The sequence below is a fragment of the Lissotriton helveticus genome, chromosome 10 (assembly GCF_964261635.1).
Source record: "Lissotriton helveticus chromosome 10, aLisHel1.1, whole genome shotgun sequence".
Taxonomy (NCBI): Eukaryota; Metazoa; Chordata; class Amphibia; order Caudata; family Salamandridae; genus Lissotriton; species Lissotriton helveticus.
This window is the reverse complement of record NC_136071.1, coordinates 40,685,119-40,710,936: the sequence shown is the minus strand read 5'-3', so window position 1 is coordinate 40,710,936 and position 25,818 is coordinate 40,685,119. Positions and strand designations below refer to the sequence as shown.

Below are 25,818 nucleotides of genomic sequence, written 5' to 3'. Positions count from 1 at the left end.
AATCTTGACCCTGTGCCTCGTTCCTTATGGGAACAGTCCAGCCCGAACTGCCAAACCAAGTCTTCCCTGAACTGGAAACAAGCATCCTGGGACCGGTTTCGGGATAACACCCTTCATCAGCCAGGCTAGCTTGAATCCAGTGGCGAAGTGAGCAAGGGACCCATGTCTGGGCATTCCCTGCCAACTTAGGGCGAACAGCGCTGAAACGTTTCAGACACTCACCCCCAGTCACCGATCTGGGTTGAATCCATCATCATTCTTTAGCTCACTTCGCCACCTCAGTTCAGACCCAGCAATATGCAAATCAGTCTTGACCCTGTGCCTCATGGGAGCAGTCCAGAGTAACGTCAGAAGTGGACAGCAGGAACAGTTTAATAATATTACAGAAGTAAACTTGGGCCCAGTACAGGCTAGTGATAACAATCTCAGATGTGAGGGTGGTTTTGCTTTTATTTTTAGAGCTATAAATAACATATTGTTACTGCAATCAATTGAACAAACATATTTTATCAGGTTTATAAGGGAGAAAATGGCTGCCCCACCTGGATTCAGCCCTCTAACGGGAAGCACAGAGTCCCACACCGTGCACATGTGTGTAATGTACCCTTGAAGCACAGACTCCCACACCATGCACATGTATGTAATGTACCCTTGAAGCACACATTCCCACACCGTGCACATGTATGTAATGTACCCTTGAAGCACAGACTCCCACACCGTGCACATCTATCTAATGTACCTTTGAATCACAGACTCCCACACCGTCCGTGCACATGTATGTAATGTACCCTTGAAGCACAGACTCCCACACTGCGCACATGTATGTAATGTACACTTGAAGCACAGACTCCCACACCGTGCACATGTATGTAATGTACCCTTGAAGCACAGACTCCCACACCATGCACATGTATGTAATGTACCCTTGAAGCACAGATTCCCACACCGTGCACATGTATGTAATGTACCCTTGAAGCACAGACTCCCACACCGTGCACATGTATGTAATGTACCCTTGAAGCACAGACTCCCACACCGTGCACATGTATGTAATGTACCCTTGAAGCACAGACTCCCACACCATGCACATGTATGTAATGTACCCTTGAAGCACAGACTCCCACACCGTGCACATGTATGTAATGTACCCTTGAAGCACAGACTCCCACACCATGCACATGTATGTAATGTACCCTTGAAGCACAGACTCCCACACCATGCACATGTATGTAATGTACCCTTGAAGCACAGACTCCCACACCGTGCACATGTATGTAATGTACCCTTGAAGCACAGACTCCCACACCGTGCACATGTATGTAATGTACCTTTGGGTGGGCTGATGGGAATTTTTTCTAGCCCAGTGATATCACTACAGTGTCATTAATGGACTCATGGTCTCAGACTCAACATGGCATACTCACAGTGATTCTGACCAGGTTTCTTTTGTTTGTTTTGCTATTGTAGGGGCCTAAGCAGCCTTGGTCGTTAAATAATTGCCCTCTTTGACCCTCCCCCACCTCGTGTTTTTCAGTATTTAGAGCAACTTTATAGTTGCGGGTCTTTTTCTTAGTAAACTACTCTCTTGGAGGGTATTTCCCCCCCTTTTTTTGCTCACCTAGTTAATTGCTTTTGGAGATTCCCTCTTGAACCATGGCAGACTTTGCCGGACTGGCATTTGATGACGAGATGCTGCAAAAGATTTTAGATGAGAATCCTTATCTATTAGACTCATCATCAGAGACCCCTATTATAGCCAAGGATGACTGGGTTACGTTGCTCAATTTGAAAAAATCACACACACGCACCTCTATTCATGGCACTATTATGGCACAATATCTAAGAGGCAAGTGTGCCCCGACGGGCCTTATTGTTACAAACACCCCTAGGTTGTTCCTAACTGATAAAATTTTTCTACGTGACTGGTCCCTTATAGCGTGGCGTTGCACACGAGACTGGCTAATTTTGATTATTAGCACGGCCAAGAGGATAGCTGATGCCATCCTCATTGACATCCAGATACTGGAGGGTCAGATAAAAGCCACGTGCAGCACTTTATTCAAGAAACATCTTGACGAAACAAACAAAGCTAATAAAGATTATAAAGACAACATCATAACCAGCAAAATGGATAAATTTAAGAAAGATCTAGATCGCTTTTCCTTAGTGAAGATCTATCCATACACTAGCGACGATTATGTAGCACCTAGCTTTAACAGCAAGGGGAGGCAGTACGGTTCTAACTATTCATCATCTGGCTCTGACTCCAGCGATTCAGGATCATCCAGCCACACTGGTGCTGGCCCTAGGGGTGGTCAACAACAACGACCATTCAAACGAGGGGGTCGCCAGAGAGGTGGCATATATAATCAACATCCGGGCAACTATCAAAATCCGGGCCCTTGGTGGCCACCCGGCCCATGGGGTTTCCAACCACCACCACCATTTGCACAGCAGCCGAACTCCTATCAATACCCCCAGTTCTTCCCTGACCAGTCTTTTTTAGGGCGTGGCCGAGGCCAGAACCGAGGCAGGAGAAGAGGACCTCAGACTGTACAGTGGGAGTCCGATCAGACATTCCCCAACACCCGGAGCAGGAGAGCTGCTCAACAGAGTACCAGCGGGGTGTCGAGCGGGACTTAATAGTCAATTTAAGCTCAAGAGCTTTGACAACTGTTGAACAGTCAGTCCTTAGAAAGGGTCTAGGCTTTGTGCCGACTAATCTAGGTGATCCATTCCTTATGAGAACTGAACTTGAGAAGTTCTTTCGCAAAGTACGTCTTTTTTTCTTCTTTAAAGACAGAACTAATGATTCTCAATCAGACGACATTATGCCAACCAACACAGGACTACGTCCGGTATCTACTTTCACTCCTTTGAGTCATCAAGTCCCTTCTCATGTTATCACTTTTGAACAGGCAGTCAGACATGACGTTGCACAAATGCAGGACACGGATCAACGTATATTTCACAATTTCTCTAAAATGGAACAACAGGCCCTAAAGAGTCTATCTCAGGATCCGTCTATCATTATAAAACCCGCGGATAAAGGGGGAGCCACTGTGATTATGGACTTGACCCAATATCGACAGGAATGTCTTAGACAATTAGACAATGACAGATTCTACCAACGTCTAACTGAAGACCCTACCCCACGTCTACTCGCTGAAATTAGAACTTTAGTGGACGAGGGTAACACCGAAGGATGGATCACACCACAAGAAGCCAGATTTTTGGTGACAGAGAAGCCAATCACCCCTGGCTTCTACTGTTTACCCAAAATTCATAAAGCCACTAGACCACCACCAGGGCGTCCCATAATTTCAGGGATTGGTTCCCTTTTGGAGCCTCTCTCCACTTTTGTGGATTTCTTTCTCAGACCTTTGGTCAAGAAAATGCCGACATACCTCGAGGACACGGCGGACGTCCTTAGACTTTTACCAACTATAGAATTTAATGTGGAGACTGACCTGCTTGTGAGTTTTGATGTAGAATCACTCTACACTTGCATACCACAGCAGGACACACTCGATACCATCAGGAGTTTGCTATCGACAGAAGATCTTGACAGTATCACCCCTGTCAGTTTCATTTTAGCATGCGCTGAATTGGCTATGAGAAAAAAAAAATTCAAATTTGAGGACCAATTGTTCCTCCAAATCTCTGGGACCTCGATGGGCAGTGTTTTCGCCCCGAGCCTCGCCAACCTATACATGCATCAATTTGAGCAACATCATAAACTCAACCATAGCAACCCATATTTTGACCATCTGGTGCTATGGAAGAGGTATATTGATGATGTTTTGGTGGTTTGGCGAGGCTCTGCCACTGAGATCCAGGCTTTCCATCTGTGGCTCAATGAACAAAATGAACATCTGAATTTCACGTTAGAGTATAGCCACGAGAGACTCTCTTTTCTAGATCTTTCCATCTTTCCAGAATCTGGTGGACTTCAGAGTGAGCTCTTCACAAAACCAATGGCGAGGAACTCACTATTGCTCTTCGAGAGTCACCATCCACGTTCCCTAGTGGACAATCTCCCAGTGGGGCAGTTTCTCCGACTTAGGAGGAACTGCTCCTCTAGAGATTTGTTCAACAAACATGCCAATGTGCTGGCTAACCAATTACAAGATCGACGATATCCTCGTAATCTTGTCAAGAGAGCATGGAAACGTGCATCAAACAACAATCGTGAGGCACTTATTGAGAAACGGCCACCTAAACCACCCATGGAACGACTCACGTTTGTCAGCACTTACAATGCATTGTCTAATACTATGCAACGTACAGTTCGTAGACATTGGGGTATCCTTAACACTACTAATGCCAACATCCCCAAACCCCTCTTTTCATTCAAAAGAGCACCTAGTCTGAGGGACACCCTTGTCCACACCAGGCCCCGTACTTCCATCTGTGAAAAATCGGTCAACTTGTGGGACCTTCCACCGGTTACCGGTAACTATCCATGTGGGTCTTGCAGTGCTTGTCCACAGACGATTAAAACCAAAACAGTCGACATTGGTACAGGCAAAATATGGACTCTCAGGAAACATACGAATTGTAACACTGACAATGTCATCTACATGATCATCTGCCCATGTTCCCTTAAATACATTGGCTATACCACCCGTAAGATTAAATTAAGAATTGGGGAACATAAGAGCACCATCAGGTGTCGAAAACAGGCTACTAAACTGACAAACCATTCCCTAGATGCTAGACACTCAGCCAAAGAGATGAAATGGCTAATCCTTGAGCAGCCGTTCATCCTCCTCACATCAATGATACATCCAAGTTCTTATTTAGGAAAGAACATAAATGGATTTTCCTTCTTAAAAGCCACATCCAGGGACTTAATGATGACATACCGTGGACATCATTGTAACTATCTATGTCCGGGTATTGGTCCATGTAATTCCGAGAACTCTATCATTTAATTGTGAGTGATAATCTGCGTATAACAGTTTATAGAGCCCATGACTGGTTTGATTGAGCCTCATAAGTGATATACTCTGTGTGGGATTTCTTGTTCCTAATTTTGTTGGCCAACACATTGGGTAAACAACCAATTGTATTTTAATATACAGGTACCCTTTTGCTATCTACACACTTTCTATTTTCCGGTAGATAGACCCATCCACTTCATCTGCGCTTACACTTTTTGAATGACGAGGTGCCAATACAGCTTGGAGATACTACACATTGTACCTCGCTGTGTTGACACCCGTGTTGACGCCCGTTATCTTCAGCGCGCATGCGCACAATATTCGCTACTAACCGCGCTTGCGTTTAGCTTGTATACTGGCTGGCGCGACCTCGCGCAGCTAACCGTATTACGCATGCGTGATGACATAGTGTTCCCGCATTGCGCATGCGCACAGCTTCGTTTGTAGCTGACGCTAACATCTTTCAGACTTCCCTCAGCGCGCATGGGCACAGTGTATAGCGCATTGTTCAAAACTCCTTCAGCGCGCATAGACATGGTGTATAGCGCACTCCTCTATCGCGAGTTTTAGCGCATTACTTTACACAGCTGCATCCTATTATCAATTAACCATGATATATATAGACGAGCGCGCCTGTCCGTCGGTTACCTCCACTCCCTCTCGGATGCCAACACAGAGGTACCGACGGACAGGTAAGACGCTTGAGGTGGGGCTTTGTTTAGCCACTCTAGTTTATGTCATTGTTACTTTGATCTTGTTAAAACATCCTCTTGAAGCATGAATACTTATTTGTTTGGGGTGTTTTTTACTTACACCACAAGATCATTTTTCATCATTTTTTTCACTAGTTCATCATGACTACCTTGCATAGCTATTGCCATGGTTTCTTTGGGGTTGAATCTCCTTTCTAATGACTAGGTTGTGTCAGTGGAACAAAGATAAATAGTGACTAATTGCACTCAAGTACCCCTTATATTTTTCTGAGGTCTCTTGAATTTTTCCTCTCTGACAGAGCGGGGCCTCCCGATTCCCGAGTGGGTGACCGGGTGAGGTGAGGCATTATCCCACATAATGCTGGGTGAGTTTAGTTATTTTGTTAATTTGCTGTGATTTTCATACACCTATCCAGTGGTATTTTAATTAACTACTGTGTTGCAGCGAGAATTTCTCTACCGTATTGTGAGTGTGTTTGTTGTTTGTCTGTTGTATCCTTGAGATCATTCTTCACACTATTGAGTTGTACATCTTCTATCTTGCTTTAGGATAGACGCTAAGATTGGATTGCCACCAGTATACATCTGGGCTCAGAACAACTGGTAGGATTTATCCATTATTGTTTGTACAAATTCAACACTAGAAGTACATTATTATTTGTGTAAATTTGCAGTCGCAGTATTTCACCGGGTCCTGAAGAAAGCTAGGACCATTTGTCCATCTAGCTGAAACATGTCGACCAATATGCACTATGCCTCGGGTTAGTTATTATTTAAAACTATTGAGGCATTGTTTTTAGTTTTGACCATAGTACCATACTGAATAAACTGAATTTTTGGTCCTTTTGAGTCAATTTTATCACACACTTCCACTTTCTCACGCGCACTGCACTCCATTGGCATCACAAGTGAATCACTGTGGTCTTAAAATCTTCAAAATCCTTCTTTGCATCAATCTCAGTTGCTTGAAGATTTGGATTTATGATACATCTCCCACGTGACGATACACCACCAGATGGGTGGGCTGATGGGAATTTTTTCTAGCCCAGTGATATCACTACAGTGTCATTAATGGACTCATGGTCTCAGACTCAACATGGCATACTCACAGTGATTCTGACCAGGTTTCTTTTGTTTGTTTTCCCATGTATGTAATGTACCTTTGAATCACAGACTCGCACAAAGTCCGTGCACATGTATGTAATGTACCCTTGAAGCACAGACTCCCACGCCGTCTGTCTACGTCTGTGTAATGTATCTTTGAAGCACAGTCTCCCACATCGTGCACATGTATGTAAGGTACTTTTGAAGCACAAACTCCCACACCGTGCACATGTATGTAAGGTACTTTTGAAGCACAAACTCCCACACCGTGCACATGTATGTAAGGTACTTTTGAAGCACAAACTCCCACACCGTGCACATGTATGTAAGGTACTTTTGAAGCACAAACTCCCACACCATGCACATGTATGTAATGTGCCCTTGTGGTTGTTGCATGTGGTTCTACACTGTCACACACCTCCAATGCAAGTGTGTGGGTTCACGTAGGTCACAGACGAGGGGTACAGGTAAATGTTTGCAGTGTTGTCTTAAGAATTTTTGGGCTCCGGGCAAGACAAACCTTGGGTCCCCCTGTTTGTCATCGCTTTCAATTGTATCACCCGCTTTTGTGCTAGTTGTAGGACGCGTGATGCCAAACAAACTTTCGGAAATGTGTTTCACACAAATCAGTTGGAATATCTCTTTCTGAGGACCCCAAAAATCCTTAAAATGACACTGGGCAAAGATAGGCAGAGGTAAGCAGAGAAAAGAAGAGAGGTTCGGATACAGTAATGGAAAGAGGAGAGTTAGATAGAGAGAGAAAATGTACTTTCTCAGGGGCCCCTTGGAAGGTGAGGGACCCGGCAATTGCCCAATGCCTTTAAAAAATCTCTGATGGTCGCTTTCTGCACCAAAGTTTGTTTGGAAATTCAAAAGTTCGATGCTTACATTTTCTCAATAGAGTAGGTTGGTAAGGAGGAATTCACTTTTATAAGTGAACTACCTCAAAAAATCAAAAAAATTCCCACTGGATCTTCAGGTCTAGTAACTTCAAAAATCAACTCACCTAACTGCAATGTGCTTGACCTCTGTGAGCAAATGTGTCAAGTTAACAAGATTTAAAGGCCTTTTTATTGCTCGTTCACTTTGTGAGCAATAAAGAGGTCTTTAAATATTGTTATCTTGCCACATTTGCTCTGCTTTAAGAGACAGAGGTCAAAAGTCAGTGTGTCTTCCTACTCACCAGAAAGGGCACGTAGGACCTAAAAATAGCATGCACTAATTAAATCTGGCTCGCAAATGCGAGGGGGCGAGTGGATTTTTCGAGCCCTGAATACATAGAAATCTGATATGGTCACTTGCACCGTCAGCCAAGTCGTTGATACCCAAAAACAGCCAGCGAGCTACAGCACCACAGTATTTCTTGTGTCTGTGTGTGAACATCTCACAGGAATAAGTCACAGTGCCATTCTGACTACCAGAGCTAGCTGCAGGAGCGGCCCACCGGCACTCGCTTTAGGAAACCGGTTCTTATTTTTCACCATCTGACTCTGATCCAGAGCATGAGGGATAAAGGAAGAAAACAGAAAAAGAGAGGAAAAGATAGACAAAGGAGGAAAACAGGGATGAAAAAGAAGTCGGAACAGAGAGATAAAGATGTATGAAGAGTAGAGTGGTGGAAGAATGAGGCCTGGGGTGGAATCAAGACTAGACCCCCTTGGTATTCATGAGATAAAGAGACAGGAAGTGCAGGGAGGTGGAAGAAAGAGGCATCATGCAGTGGAATCAAGAGGAGACACCCTAGGTATTCATGAGATAAAGAGACAGGAAGAGTAGGATGGTGGAAGTAAGAGGCCTGAAATGGAATCGAGACAAGACACCCTCGGTATTAAGAAAGAGGCCTGAAGTGGAATCAAGACTAGACACCCTCGCTATTCATAAGATAAAGGGCCATATGTATCAAGCTAATTAGCGTTCGCAAAGGCCGAAATTCGCAGAATTTTGGCCTTTGTGAATGCTAATTTGCTAAATGGTATGTATGTAACATTTTTGCTGCAAAATAAGGAATCGCAAAATTTGCTATTCCTTATTTTGCGATTGCACTTAAGGAATTGCAAATTTTGCGATTCCTTAAATGCAATGTATCAAAGAAAAAATAATTCAAAAATGCCCATAAGGATTCGCAAATTACCACCAACTTCTAGTTGGTGGTAAGTTGCGAATTCTTATAAAAAAGCAATTTTCAAAAAAACCAAAGGTGCCATATGACGCTCATACATGCCCTTAGGGCATGTATGTGCGCAATATGCCCCCACATGTCATTTTCAGGAGTGCAGCAGGGTGTTCTTGAGACACCCCTGCACCCTTGAAAATATTCCTAATTTGCGATTAGCAAATTGCTAATCGCAAATTTCCCCTTCATTCCTATGGGCCTCCTGGCCCATAGAAATGAATGGGCAATTTGCGATTAGCAATTTGCTCATCGCAAATTAGGAATGGTAAGGAATCGCTAAAAAGAAGAGTTTTTTTTACATACATACCGTTTTGCGAATTCTAAATAGTGATTCCTTAAAAATTGCTATTTAGAATTCGCAAAACGGAACTATGATACATATGGCCCAAAAAGACAGGAAGTGCAGGGAAGTAGAAGAAAGAGGCCTCCTGTGGAATCCAGAATAGACACCCTTGGTTTCCAGGAACCCCGGCATTTGGGCATGCATGCGGCTGGCTCCCAAAATAATTTGCACCCATGGACTTGTAGCAATGGGTGTCCTGGATTTTTCATTTGTCCTTTCAACAACAATTCAAAGATCGGGCTGCCGCAATCTTGATTTTTTTTAAATGATGTCCCCACCCTGAAAAAAATTCTTTGGACGCCCATGCTTGTAGCTATTTATTTATTTTACAAATTAAACACTGCGTGCTGTTCCTCTAGATACAATCTGTATTAAACAGGAACGGCGTGGATCTTTCCTGAGATAGGATTTCACAGCTGGTGCTGCACGGCTCGCTCGTTGGAAACCAGGAACACCAGCTCTGAGCAGCAGAAACCAATGGAACTCAAGCTGCATTTACTGCCATGAACTCCCAGTTTCTTCGCCCAAGTTGTGCACGAGCCAAGGAACCTGCAGAAAAAGTCTCCCTCCTCGTGTTTGAAACTGTTTCTGAAGTCCAACCCACTTCCATTGTTGCACGTCACCGCTTGAACATGCCAGCCACCTCCGGGTCTTAAAGGGACCACACACACGTGTGAGTTCACTAGGGTCTGGGTACCACACACACGTGTGAGTTCACTAGGGCCGTTCACTAGGGCCTGGATACCACACACACGTGTGAGTTCACTAGGGCCTGGGTACCACACACACGTGTGAGTTCACTAGGGCCTGGGTACCACACACACGTGTGAGTTCACTAGGGCCGTTCACTAGGGCCTGGGTACCACACACAGGTGTGAGTTCACTAGGGTCTGGGTACCACACACACGTGTGAGTTCACTAGGGCCTGGGTACCACACACACGTGTGAGTTCACTAGGGCCTGGGTACCACACACACGTGTGAGTTCACTAGGGCCGTTCACTAGGGCCTGGGTACCACACACACGTGTGAGTTCACTAGGGCCTGGGTACCACACACACGTGTGAGCTCACTAGGGCTGTTCACTAGGGCCTGGGTACAACAAACACGTGTGAGTTCACTAGGGCCTGGCTACCACACACACGTGTGAGTTCACTAGGGCCTGGGTACCACACACGTGTGAGTTCACTAGGGCCTGGGTACCACACACACCTGTGAGTTCACTAGGGCCGTTCACTAGGGCCTGGGTACCACACACACGTGTGAGTTCACTAGGGCCTGGGTACCACACACACGTGTGAGTTCACTAGGGCCTGGGTACCACACACATGTGTAAGTTCACTAGGGCCGTTCACTAGGGCCTGGGTACCACACACACATGTGAGTTCACTAGGGCCTGGGTACCACACACACGTGTGAGTTCACTAGGGCCGTTCACTAGGGCCTGAGTACCACACACACGTGTGAGTTCACTAGGGCCTGGGTACCACACACACGTGTGAGGTCACTAGGGCCTGGGTACCACACACACGTGTGAGTTCACTAGGGCCTGGGAGTGGGCGGAGCCTCTGGACATGACCTTTTAAACCACACTGCATTCATGCCAGCCACCTCCTGGTGTTAAAGGTACCACACACACGTGTGTGTGAGTTCACTAGGGCCTGGGATGGGGCAGAGCTCCAAGACATGGCATTTTAAACCACACTACAATCATACCTGGCCAGTGCTAATCCACTCGAAATGGGACAGGAGGACACAAAAACTGCAGAGAGTGTATATACTGTTTGCAAACGTCACGCGGCGCTTTGTCCCGTACCTGACTGCAACAAGTACCCCAGGAGGCCCAGTGACGCGGCAGAACCGGTTCTCCCGCCCAAGGTCACGCTCTACGAATTCCTCTGTAGATAATAAGGTTTCCAGGTAAAAGGGGTGCGTGGCTTCCTCTTTAGTCACGTGCAGGCGGTTTCTGTGCCATGTGGAGTGTGCGCGGTCCAAGAAGGGCTCTTCATGGCACTCGGGGCCCCCTGTGGCCCTGTCCTGATCCAAAGCAGCGCGCCTCGCGCGCGCCTGCAGCACTGGCAAAGTCACTCTAAGCGCTACCTGCGCAGTGCCCCCTTGAGACATTCTGCAATCTATGGGAGAGGTCACGTGCTCCCCACCGGAAACACTTCCCGCTCCAGACTCCATTAAACTCAGCCCCTGGGCTGGGCATCCTGTTCGTAGTGTTAGGGTCTTCACTGGGCCCTGTGACCCGTTGTCTAGTTTATAAGGCTCCATGCCTCCCCCCATACTTAGGTGTTGCCGGCAGAGAGCCCCACCAGCAGGGGGAGGTAAGTGCCCCCTACTTTTTTCAGAAAAAACGACCGCCATTTATTCGCGTTTTGAGATGCTGGAAGGGCCCATCCCAGCTAGTTGAGTCAGAATTTGTGCAAAATCCACAGTGTTCTTTATAACCTGCAATTTGATCATCAATGAGAAATAATGCAGACAGCGCTAAAAAAACACTCTTTACCTGAATTCTTCTTGTGTTTGGACCTTTATATTTTTATTTCAAGGGTGCAGACCACGGGATATTGCTGATTTACCTACCTTTTTCCTGACCTCTGTGTAAAGATACCATTAGGCTGGTTGAACACTGGCCCGTGGCGACCCCGAAGGGACAAGCGACCAGCAAGTCCACTCGGGTATGAAGCCAAGAGCCAGAACAGCCTAGAACTGTTAGAAGAGGCGCAGGATGGAGGAAAAGAGGACCATCAGAGTGAGGCGGAAGGTCCCAGGAGAGACAGAGGGCTGGCAGGGAGTGGAGGCAAGAGAAGGCCACAGAAGGTACGTCTGATGGCGTGGATGTATGTACTGTTCTCTTAGTTGCCGCAGTCTCGCTGCTTGAGAGCGCCCATAGCCACACACAAGCTCTCCACTAAGAGCATCCAGATGTGGGTCGCCAAATGAGACCTCCGGTATATCCAAACATGAGCCTCTGAGGAACAGTGCCTCATAACTAAGAGCCCCTCAAAACCTCAACCTAGCCACCAAAAAGAAGACCCTTGCATCTAAACACTAGTCCCCAACTGAGAGTGCTCTGATAACCGAAACATGGGGCTCCAGCGACGAGCGCCCTCATAACCAAACATGGGGCTCCAGCTACGAGCGCCCTCATAACCAAACATGGGGCTCCTATGAGGAATGCCCTCATAACCAAACATGGGCCTCCAGCTACGAGCGCCCTCATAACCAAACGTGGGCCTCCAGCTACGAGCGCCCTCATAACCATTTTTTTTTTTAAATTTATTTTTATTGCAGAATCAGAAACCAGTTCTCACCGTAGATCAACCATTACATCAAAGGCATCATACCTCATATAACTGTCATAAGAGTTGTACACAGCCATTTAGCCCACATCCCGGAGGCTGGGCGGCGCACCAAATCATGATGTCTTTTCCTCTGCATAGAGATGCTACAGTTTCCACCCCATACGGGCAGGTGGTCGATATCACCATTCAGTATCTGCTTTTTTCCCCCCCAAACTCCCGCCCCCCTTGTACTGTCAAACTGACACATGTCCGGTGGTGGCAACGTCACTAGTACATTCCCGCCCATGTGAAATACTTCCAGGTGTTATCCAACGACCTCCCCAGGGTCCTACTACCATCACTATCCGGACAGTCTTTGTCACTCCCTAAGGGCCTCCCTTCCTGTAATCTATCTGCACACCCTACCTTTGGTATTCTCCTGGACTGTGTCGCGGTTCCTAACTACCCCTCGTATGCTTGCCCCCCCTCTATTCCCTCCCACTGCTGCTGATGCTGGTCCTAATAATCTGTATCAACCCTGGAGCACACTACCCATCGGGAATTGCTATCTGTTTTTTTTTGTTTTTTTTTTTAGGCATCACGTAGTTCCGTCCATTCAATTCGTCTCACCTTCAGCCCCCACCATATAGTCACGCAATGCCTGAACCACCGCTTCCCATGCTCTCGCCAGATCCAAGCTCTTCTCGTTATCAGTCTTAACAGCTTCTCTCAGTCTCAGAGCACTCTCACACTTGGACCATTTCAACAGTTCATTCATCCACCTTCTCACTGATGGGCCCTCCTTAGATTTCCAGTGCCAGGTGATCTCCCTCTGAGCCAACATGAGTCCCAGGTCAATAAACTTACTCGTAACTTTTGTTCTCTTAGTGTGAGGGAACCAAAGCAGCAGACAGGTTGCCATATCAAAGTCCACCTCCCTATCCGTAATCGCATTCAGGATGTCCCCCACTTCCGGCCAATAGGTCCCTAGCCTCGGGCATCCCCACAACAGATGATCCAGATCAGCCGCCGGCGCCAAGCATCTTGGGCACATTGCATCTTGTACTCGAAAATATCTAGAAATCCTCTCCGGGGTCAAGTAGGCCCTATGGAGGATGAAGAAATGCACCTGCTGAAATTGTGCGTTCTTTGTACCCTTCCATGTTCAACCCAGGATCTGACTCCAGACCGTGTCCGGTATAGGTTTGCCTATACTACTCTCCCACTTCGTTTTTAACGCCAGGAGGGGGTCCAGTCCCTCACTTAACATTCTTATGTGGATGCAAGTGACCGCCTTAACAGTACCCGCCGCCATCACTACATATTGACAAGCCATGGTCGTCTCCGGCTCGGCCAACCCTTCCCTCCAGTGTCTCTGCATCGCCGCTATCACTGCTGCGTGCAGTAAAAAGGACCCGCCCGGCAGGCCAAAGCGCTCTTGTAACGTTTGAAAAGGGACCAAGTTCCCATCTAGATATAGATCTCCCACCATCTGCACTCCCAACTCCTCCCATTCTAACAGTGTGGACCAATCTCCTCCATGCGGCAATGCAGTCAGCATCCCCAGCGGTATCTCCGGTGCATACGGTCGGGTTCTTTTCGCTCTTTTTAGACTCCTATGCCAGCACCGTTTGAGCGTCCGTTCCTCCATCGTGAGGGCCCTCATATCTAGTTTCTGTTGCATGACTATGTATGATAAGACATGTCTCTGGATACCAAGCCCACGTCCGTGTTCCGGTCCCCTGAATTCCTTGGCAATGTGTTGAGTCAAGATCTGCAGTTGTGCCGCCAGATAGTACAATTCAAAATCAGGGACCGCCATCCCCCCCTCGAGCTTGGGTCTAATCAGAGTACCTAATGCCACCCTGCGCCTGCCGTGCCCCCAAAGGAAGCCAGTGACCAGCACCCTCAAATCTTTAAAGACCCGCTGCGGGATCCACACCGGTAGAGTCCGGAAATAATAAAGTAGCCTCGGGAGTGCTACCATTTTCAGTAGGGCTACACGTCCCAGCACCGACAGAGGGAGGGACACCCAAAAGGCCATGCTACCCTTCAGTGCTGGCACGCATCGTCCCACATTACCTTCTAACAGGTCCGCGGCTTCGTGGTAAATGCGTACTCCCAGATATGTGAAACAAGTGGGCTCCCACCTCGCCCCCATCGTGAGTGAAGGGCACGATGCGCCCGCCCGTAGCGGGAAGATGCAGGTTTTAGCCCAGTTTACCCTAAGGCCGGATAACCGCCCAAATCTGCCCAGCATATCCACTGCTCCCCCCAATGCTTGTTCCGCGTCCGCTAGATATAATAAAAGATCATCTGCATACAGCGAGATATAATCGAGCGCCCTCATAACCAAACGTGGGCCTTTAGCTATGAGCGCCCTCATAACCAAACGTGGGCCTCCAGCTACGAGCGCCCTCATAACTAAACATGGAGGTCCAGCTACGAGCGCCCTCATTACCAAACATGGGCCTCCAGCTACGAGCGCACTCATAACCAAACGTGGGCCTCCAGCTACGAGCGCCCTCATTACCAAACATGGGCCTCCAGCTACGAGCGCACTCATAACCAAACGTGGGCCTCCAGCTACGAGCGCCCTCATAACCAAACGTGGGCCTCCAGCTACGAGCGCCCTCATAACCAAACGTGGGCCTCCAGCTACGAGCGCCCTCATAACTAAACATGGAGGTCCAGCTACGAGCGCCCTCATAAGCAAACATGGGTCTCCAGCTACGAGCAACCTCATAACCAAACATGGGTCTCCAGCTACGAGCACCCTCATAACCAAACATGGGTCTCCAGCTACGAGAGCCCTCATAACCAAACATGGGTCTCCAGCTACGAGCACCCTCATAACCAAACATGGGTCTCCAGCTACGAGCACCCTCATAACCAAACATGGGTCTCCAGCTACGAGAGCCCTCATAACCAAACATGGGCCACCAGCTACGAGCGCCCTCATAACCAAACATGGGCCTCCAGCTTCGAGCGCCCTCATAACCAAACGTGGGCCTCCAGCTACGAGCGCCCTCATAACCAAACGTGGGCCTCCAGCTACGAGCGCCCTCATAACCAAACATGGGCCTCCAGCTTCGAGCGCCCTCATAGCCAAACATGGGCCTCCAGCTACGTGCGCCCTCATAACCAAAATTTGGGGCTCCTGCGAGAAACGCCCTCATAACCAAACATGGGTCTCCAGCTACGAGCGCCCTCATAACAAAACATGGAGCTCCAGGGAAGCGCGCCCTCATACCCAAAAATGGGGCTCCCGTGAACAGCTCCTTCCTAACCAAACATGAGGCTGCCGCGAGGAGCGCCCTCATAACCAAACATGGGTCTTCTGGGAAGATCTTCCTCATAATTAGAAGAGCACACTCATATGCAAACACAGTCCTCCAACTAAGAGCCACTCTCCTACCAAACATGGACCTCCGACTACGAGCGCCCTCCTAATCGAACACAGCCCTCAACGAATATACAACCAAAGCAAAACTGCGAGCCTAAAAAACACACAAGGCACCTCCCCCAATAATCTCCCACAGTAAGCCCAATGTTCAAAGTATTATTGTTGTATGGTGTGCCCCATCCACTACTCCCGCTGGTTCCAGGGAGCAGTCCCAAGGACCAACGATGAACGTCCTCAATGAAGAGCAACTTTATAACCCAACACGAGCCCACAAAGAGGAGCACTCGCCAACCCAACTAAGGGCGCCATCAAAACCAAACATGAGTACTAAGAAAGAGCAACCTCATAACCAACAATGGGCCCTCAACTTAAAGCACCCTTGTAACCAACCGTGGGAGTCCGACTAACAGTGCCTTCAACCCCAAACATGAGCCACAAAAGAAAGGCATCCTCATAGCCAAACATGAGCCTTCAAAGGAGCCCACCCTTATAATCAAACAGGAATCCCAAAGACAAGCACTCACTTAATCAAACCGGAGACCACAAACCTGGGCACCCTAATAACCAAACAGGGATCTAGCTAAAAAACACCCTTGTAACTCAACATGGGCTTCCAAATAAGAGCACTCCCATAACCAAACTCAAGCGAACAAAGAAGAGCAATCACCAGTCAAACCTGGGCTCCTGCAAAGACCGCCCTCAAAACCACACATGCGCCACCAAAGAAGAGGAACATCATAACCAAACTAGGACCTCCAACTTAAAGCACCCTCGTAACCAAATGTGGGCATCCAACTAAGAGGGCCTCAAAACCAAACACAAGCCCCTAATGAAGAGAGTCCACATAAGCAAACACGAGCCCATGTAGCTCCAACTAAGATCGCCGTCATAACCAACCATGGGGCTTCCAACTAAGAGTGCCGTCAAGAGCGCCCTCACAACCAACCATGGGGCTTCCAACTAGGAGCGCCGTCAAGAGCGCCCTCACAACCAACCATGGGGCTTCCAACTAGGAGCGCCGTCAAGAGCGCCCTCACAACCAACCATGGGGCTTCCAACTAGGAGCGCCGTCAAGAGCGCCCTCACAACCAACCATTGGGCTTCCCACTAGGTGCGCCGTCAAGAGCGCCCTCACAACCAACCATGGGGCTTCCAACTAGGAGCCCCGTCAAGAGCGCCCTCACAACCAACCATGGGGCTTCCAACTAGGAGCCCCGTCAAGAGCGCCCTCAAAACCAACCATGGGGCTTCCAACTAGGAGCGCTGTCAAGAGCGCCCTCACAACCAACCATTGGGCTTCCAACTAGGAGCACCGTCAAGAGCGCCCTCACAACCAACCATGGGGCTTCCAACTAGGAGCCCCGTCACGAGCGCCCTCACAACCAACCATGGGGCTTCCAACTAGGAGCGCCGTCAAGAGCGCCCTCATAACCAACCATGGGGCTTCCAACTAAGAGCCCCGTCAAAAGCGCCCTCATGACCAAACACAAGCTCCAAACAAGCATTTGCAAAGCAATCTGTATCGCCTTTGGGACCTTACATGTATTTAGCTATGCAGCACAATAGCCTGAGTGCTGACACATATTTTCTTCTTTAACATGGAGGGAAAGTAAGCACTAAAATGCGTGACACGCCAGGTATGGGAGCACATGGAGAGAAATATTGCCTTTCAGCAGGAAATAATATAGTCCAAAGCTATGTTTTTAATATAGAATCAGGGCCTTCGGTGGTCATATCACTGAAAATACAAGATTTGAAAAAAACATTATTGTCTACGGGTGCTCGTGGAAGACAATTTCTATGAACTGGAATCCAGAGAATGCTAACGTGATTCTGGTACTTCCCTGACCTCTGCTGGTCGTTTTCTATCAAGACAGTTAAATAGAGGCAGTTGAGCAAGCAGAAAGCAATTCTGGTATTTTACTGACCTCTACTGGTCGTTTTCTATCAACACAGTTAAATAGAGGCAGTTGAACAGAAAAAAAAGTCCCTAAGCGGAAGCAGACAAGTGCTAGGGCTGATCTCCAGAACCCACAAAGTACATACACATATAAGTATATACTAAAGTATATACAAGAGATCTCGAATGCTCGACCTAAAAAGAGGACACTCATCACCAAATACGGGCGTCCAACCAACCGAGAGCAATGTTTTTGAGCGGTAAGAGACCTCTTTAACAGTGGGTCTGGTGTGAGGGAAAGGAGCAGGGTCTAGCACTCCGGATTACATCACCTGTGTCACATATATTCCTTTGTAGGATTCGACTCTAAGTCTGATTTCCTTACCCCATCATCAGTTTTATGAATTATTTCCCCGCTGAATTGTACAAAGTGTACACCCTCCCCGTGATGATTTTGTCTGTGATCCGCAGAGCTTCAAAGAGCCCTTCATGGCTCAACTCCTGCTTTAAAATACTGCAAATAAAAAACCTTACAACTTTGCTGTGGGACTAGAAAAAGATCACCAGCATCCATTTGTTATTAGGGTCCACCCTCCAGAAGGTCGTGCGACGTGGGCCCGCAAAATAGATCCATTGGGTGGTAGCTCCATAGTGTGGCACCAAAGCACCTCTGATGAACACGATGGGACGGGGTCATATGGGACCCCAAATACCCCGCACAAGGCCGCAGGACGCCTTTGTACACCAAAACAAACTTTATAAATTGAGTGAGCTAGTTTAATGCAAATGTGAACTAGACAGTGCAACATGTCCTACAAGTTTTACCACACACGACGTGGATTTACTTTTTTGCTCAAATGGTGTAAATGCTCAACTTTACAATGTTGTTTATGAGCATTCTAGTGCGCTGCCAATGTTTCTGGGGGCTTGTGGCTAACATGCACCATTTATGCATCACCCAAGGTAAACATGCATTAGAATTGCATGTTTACCATTATGAGGCATGTCATGCCACAGGGATGTGCCATGGATCACAATTGTAACCCAAGACGGTGACGCAGTGGGAAACAACCATTACAACGCAACTAAAACAACACACTACCATTACAACAAAACTTTTACAACGCAGGATCCATTACAACGCATGCAATTACAATTCATGTCATTACAACGTAGCTGCTATTATAACGCATGCCATTACAACGTAAGTATGGGTAAGTATTTAATTACATTTTAACCCCTACACCATCCAACACTTACCCTACTATTACGCCCCCCTGGAGTTAGAATAGTAATTTTAACCCCTACACTATCCAACACTTACCCTACTATTACACCCCCCTGGAGTTAGAATAGTAATTTTAACCCCTACACTATCCAACACTTACCCTACTATTACGCCCCCCTGGAGTTAGAATAGTAATTTTAACCCCTACACTATCCAACACTTACCCTACTATTACACCCCTCTGGAGTTAGAATAGTAATTTATACCCCTACACTATCCAACACTTACACTACTATTACACCCCCCTGGAGTTAGAATAGTAATTTTAACCCCTACACTATCCAACACTTACACTACTATTACACCCCCCTGGAGTTAGAATAGTAATTTTAACCCCTACACTATCCAACACTTACCCTACTATTACACCCCCCTGGAGTTAGAATAGTAATTTTAACCCCTACACTATCCAACACTTACCCTACTATTACGCCCCCCTGGAGTTAGAATAGTAATTTTAACCCCTACACTATCCAACACTTACCCTACTATTACACACCCCTGGAGTTAGAATAGTAATTTTAACCCCTACACTATCCAACACTTACCCTACTATTACGCCCCCCTGGAGTTAGAATAGTAATTTTAACCCCTACACTATCCAACACTTACCCTACTATTACACCCCTCTGGAGTTAGAATAGTAATTTATACCCCTACACTATCCAACACTTACACTACTATTACACCCCCCTGGAGTTAGAATAGTAATTTTAACCCCTACACTATCCAACACTTACACTACTATTACACCCCCCTGGAGTTAGAATAGTAATTTTAACCCCTACACTATCCAACACTTACACTACTATTACATTCCCATTCATTACATTTTTTTTAAAAACGTACCCATACTTACGTTATAATGGCATGCGTTGTAATAGCAGCTGTGTTGTAATGGCATGCGTTGTAATGGATCCTGCGTTGTAAAAGTTTCGTTGTAATGGTATGCGTTGTGAATTTATGCATTGTAACGTCATACATCCGACGCAGCACTTCACTACTTAGCTTGGCTGATGAGGGGTGATGCCCCGAAACCGGTCCCAAGATGCTTGTTTCCGGTCCAGAGAGGAACAACCATATGTACTCCGGAGCCAAACCCTGAACCCTTGTACATATATATTTTTTTGTAATTATGCACTGTAATTAACAGCTAAAAAAAGCCTATAGCGTGGATAAATCCCCAGTGAGACGATTTTATTAACTTTATCAGTCAGAGCGAACAGCAATTTTTGTTAAAATCTGTAAATTATGCACTGTGTGGGAAACTACTTGGTGAGTGCTGCAAAAGCTGCATATGTCAAAAATGGTCCTGGATATAACTCACGACACAATAGATGTACACCCTGCAGTTATTTTAAGCAAGTTCAATCTTTGGCAAAGTCAATTTGCACCTTAGGAGATGTATAATTTACAGCCAGCAATATTAAATGCATTAAACCCAACATATAAATTTCAAAACAAAATTGTTATATATCACAAATTTATTTACATACTAAAAAAATTTTTGGGGACGATCCAGAACAACTGTTAATGACAGTAAATAAGTGATAGATTCAGAAAAAGGGGGTGCTCAAGTGAATTGAAAAGAAACAATTAAAAGAATAAATGCAGAATAGATTAATACAATCAAAAAGCGAAATTTGCCATTTAGAACACAGAAAGCCTACCCATACATTATTATATACATAATTTACAATGGGAATAGGGAGTTGGGTGTAGGCTGGGGTGGGGGGGGTTGTAGTCGTCGACGTTTCGACCCTAACGCAATACGGGCGATTTCAAGGCCTCTGCTACGGGTCTTCTTCAGGACAGGGATGGGGGGCAGGTAAGGACTGGATCGATTAACCATAAATGGTTAATAGCGGACGTCTGGCCAATGTTGGACCACCAATATTCAATGCTTCATATATTCCAATCAATGGGAAGGGTATGTGCTTCTGACGCTTTCAGAAATTGTCCGCACTTGAAAAACAAGGCGTCTGAAAAAAGGATCAATCCTCTACAATTCAGCGTGGGAGGATCAAATGGATCGATCCAGTCCTTACCTCCCCCCATCCCTGTCCTGAAGAAGACCCGTAGCAGAGGCCTTGAAATCGCCCGTATTGCGTTAGGGTCGAAACGTCGACGACTACAACCCCCCCCACCCCAGCCTACACCCAACTCCCTATTCCCATTGTAAATTATGTATATAATAATGTATGGGTAGGCTTTCTGTGTTCTAAATGGCAAATTTCGCTTTTTGATTGTATTAATCTATTCTGCATTTATTCTTTTAATTGTTTCTTTTCAATTCACTTGAGCACCCCCTTTTTCTGAATCTATCACTTATTTACTGTCATTAACAGTTGTTCTGGATCGTCCCAAAAATTTTTTAGTATGTAAATAAATTTGTGATATATAACAATTTTGTTTTGAAATTTATATGTTGGGTTTAATGCATTTAATATTGCTGGCTGTAAATTATACATCTCCTAAGGTGCAAATTGACTTTGCCAAAGATTGAACTTGCTTAAAATAACTGCAGGGTGTACATCTATTGTGTCGTGAGTTATATCCAGGACCATTTTTTACATATAAAGTGCTACCCAGGTCCTGTGACTAATTGGGTTAACCCCATTGATTCAATGGCAAAAGCTGCATAGTCACATTTTTCATTTGCCCTGCGAATGGCCGATGTCTGGAAACATTGGGGCAAATCTACTTAAGAGGGGGCTTTAAGTGGGCCGGGTCCCTCTGGGTCTTAGAGCCGGCAGCAACAAATAAACAACTTTGAAGTAGGTCCCTTTTGGGCTATAAATTCATGTCCTTAACTGGTTAAAAAATCCTCTTTCTCAACAAGGACAGTAAAGGCCCTTAAGGTTTTGCACATCAGAGATGCTGCCCCTGTTTACGTTTCACACACTTTACTTCATCTTGCATTCCCTAAGAGTATTTGCTTTTTTCAAGGTGTTGTTTCTGTAGTTTTTCCATGCAGCATCTGACTCCTGTGGGGTTTATACTTTGAACTGAGTCACCTCCAGGTGGGTGAGTGAGTTCTGTAGGTAGGTGGGTGTCCACCACGACCCTTGAATGAGAGCTCTGGAGTTGAGGCAGGCAGTGCGAGTTTCTCCCTGTGCCTGTCATTGGTCACAGAGGTGTGCAGACTACATGCACATCCAATTCTTGGCCTCTTTAGGGAGCATTTGTTGCAAATGTGCCAGTGAAGTGTGAGTTGTGTATATGGAGGATTTCAGAAAGATATGGGGAGAGAAAAGCCATAAATGCATAAGAGATGGCTAGTCTGCAGAAGGTGTTGTCTCGGGGGGGGGGGGGGGGGGGGGGGTTGGGGGTCTAAGGTCTTCCGAAGACCACTCCCCACCCCTTCTATAGGCATTAGGAAAATTCAATTCATAGTCTCCTACTTTCAGAATTGAAATATTTTCAATTCGAATTTATCACAACAATTCTGATACAGCTAACAAGCACTGGCAAAATCAATAGAGCTGGATTGTTTTAGGTGTACCTGTATTGGTTGTTGTGTGACATGTATGGGTGCAATAACAGCAAACTCCCAGAAAGGCACCCAAATGCAGGTCGGGTGGCACGCTGCGTGAGGCGCAGGATTTTAGTTTGAATGGGTCAAGCTTCACCCTTTAGTAATAGGCCACACCCCTTCGAAAGGGTTCAAATTCATTGGCCACGCCTCCTTAAGAGAATTCCCACCTTTATCATCCCACTTAAAGCACGGATTTAAGATTTGTGTGGACACTCGCGTAAGGCAACATGACCAAAAGACCGCATCCAATCACTTACCACTTAAAAGCCTGCTTGGAGAGCAGGCACATTGACCCGTTGTGCTACCTACCATCAATAGATTTTCAGCCGTGAAAATCAGATTACACACAGATCTCCTCAGCTGGCTCATTGACCGTCTACGCTGCTTTATTGGGGTTAATGCTTATTAACTTTAGTTATTTTGTTTTTAGATTTCCGCTGCATGGAAGCACTACAACCTTTGTACTCACTACCATTCCTATGTGATTCTTAGAGTTTATCCATTTCTATCTCTTCCTTGAGTGACTTTACAACTTGTACATTTGCAATTTTTTCTATTTGTATCTCTTCCCTGTGTGACTCTACAACTTGTACATTTGCATTTTTTCCCCGTTTCTATCTTTTATGTAACTCATGTAATCCTAAATCCTTATGTATTGCAACTGGTTCTTTTGTGAGGCGCTCTGACACCTTCGGGTAATGTTCGCGCTATAGAAAATCGCATTAGATAAATAAATAAATTAATTAATTTAACACACAGTAGATATCAGCAGCAAGCGCATTGGCCTCTGGAGCTGCAGGCTTTCCTTCCCCGAGTAGTGATTCGGCTTGAAACAAAGAGCACGTGGCGCGAGAGGGAGGCGCCGGCCAGCAGGGGGCGCCGTCTCCTCCTGACGGAGGGTGCTGCCTCCCTCGTGTACGTGCAGAACAGCCCTCCAGACCCGGAACCCTCCCCCCACCCCGGGCCCCCGGGGGCACCAGCAGAAACTTGAGACTGCGGCGGAGCTCGGCCAAGTTCAACTCCCCGGGCCCGGCCCCTCCCCGCCCGCTTCCTGCCCCTTCGATCCCGGGCCCCTTCACTTGTAATGCCGTTTATTATTCATTCAAGCTTAAAAAAATGTCAGACCCGGACAAGGCAACGTGATCTATAATTATTATGACTTGTCTGCGCGCATTCATCTGTGGACAGGGTGCACGAGGTGTGTGTGTGTGGGGGGGGTAAGAACTCCTTACCAACCACAACACACACTCTGAAGTGCATACATACACACGACCACAAAATACACAACTCACAAGACAACGCACCACACATGCATAAAACACCACACTACAGGCATAGGGCTACAAACCACGGCCATGTCACGCAACTCACACAAAATGCTACTCACAAAGCATCTCTACCACTCTCAACACACACGCACACACCGGCACAACTCAGGCCAGGGTCACCTCACACAGCACAATCGCAACTCACAGCAGAGACCCAACTAGACAAGGCGGTGCCACAGCAACAAACGCACAACACGCTCCCCACGACACATGCACACACCCACAGCAGGCCAGCGATTCACAAGCCCACACACAACGGACACGCACACATCCACAGCACGTGCACGCCCAGCAGAGACTCCGCTGCTGCCACGCACACCCTACAACACAGGCGCACTCACAACCACGCTCGAACTCACAGCGCACGCACCCACAACCCATGCAGAGCATGAGAGTGCCAGCCCTCGGCCCCACAGCCACGTCCCACCACGGACCCCCCACGGACCGTAGCACCCACCGAGGGCACCCAGAGAGTGCCCTTCACAGCGCCCAGAAGCCCCTCTTAGTCTCACCTGCAGTCGGAGTGTCCCGGGAGTCGCGGGGGCAGCGGGGGGCTGGTAGCGCCCAGAGCCAGGGGTGCGAGGGCAGGAGGCGCTGGAGGCAGCAGCCGAGGCTGGGAGTGGAGAAAGTTTCGTGGAAGAGGCAGCTCGGGTTTCAGGCGCGTCACAGGCTGCACAGGCGGCCACATCACCCTCCTGCAGCAGGAGGGTGGAGGCTGAGCTGTGAGCCTGTGTGCAGGAGAGGCAGAGGGGCCCGCAGAGCAGGCAGAGGGGTGCCACCCATCGGGGTCCGCAGCGCAGGCCTCGGGGTGCCACCAACTGCACGGGGCCCAGTCACCTCACCCACAGGGGGCCACATCACCCTCCTGCAGCAGGAGGGTGGAGGCTGAGAGAGCTGTGTGCAGGAGAGGCAGAGGGGCCCGCAGAGCAGGCAGAGGGGTGCCATCCACCGGGGCCCGCAGGGCAGGCAGAGGGGTGGCACCCACCACACGGGGCCCAGTCACCTCAACCACAGGGGGACACATCACCCTCCTGCAGCAGGAGGGTGGAGGCTGAGCTGTGTGTAGGAGAGGCAGAGGGGCCCGCAGAGCAGGCAGAGGGGTGCCACCCACCACACGGGGCCCAGTCACCTCACGCACAGGCGGCCTAGAACCGCACGGAGCCCAGTCACCTCACGCACAGGGGGCCACATCACCCTCCTGCAGCAGGAGGGTGGATGCTGAGAGAGCTGTGTGCAGGAGAGGCAGAGGGGCCCGCAGAGCAGGCAGAGGGGTGCCATCCACCACACAGGGCCCAGTCACCTCAACCACAGGGGGGCCCATCACCCTCCTGCAGCAGGAGGGTGGAGGCTGAGCTGTGTGCAGGAGAGGCAGAGGGGCCGCAGAGCAGGCAAAGGGGTGCCACCCATTGGGGTCCGCACAGCAGGCCTCGGGGTGCCACCCACCGCACGGGGCCCAGTCACCTCACCCACAGGGGGCCATATCACCCTCTGCAGCAGGAGGGTGGAGTCTGAGAGAGCTGTGTGCAGGAGAGGCAGCGAGGGCTGCAGAACTGGCCACGGGGTGCCACCCACCCCACAGGGCCTATTCAGCTCACCCACGGGGGAGGGGGGGGGCAGGACTGCATGGGGCCCAGACACCACACCCACAGGGGCCACACCACGCTCCTGCAGCAGGAGGGTGGAGGGTGAGGGAGCTGTGTGTAGGAGAGGCAGCGGGTTCTGCAGAGCAGGTCACGTGGTGCCACCCACCCTACAGGGCCCATTAATTTATTTATTTATTTATGTGTTTT

General features: G+C 47.9%; 1 protein-coding gene across 2 annotated transcripts in view; it reads right to left on the bottom strand.

Moving 5' to 3' along the window:
- Positions 1 to 24,693, bottom strand: part of SLC38A5 (solute carrier family 38 member 5) — a 414,747-nt gene extending 390,054 nt beyond the window's left edge. The window contains exon 1 of one of the 2 annotated variants that reach the window (XM_078664699.1): positions 24,541 to 24,693. The gene's annotated coding sequence lies outside the window, so the exon portion shown is untranslated. The remainder of the gene's footprint in view (positions 1 to 24,540) is intronic. The other variant, XM_078664701.1, reaches the window with a different exon arrangement.
- Positions 24,694 to 25,818: the final 1,125 nt, after the last annotated feature.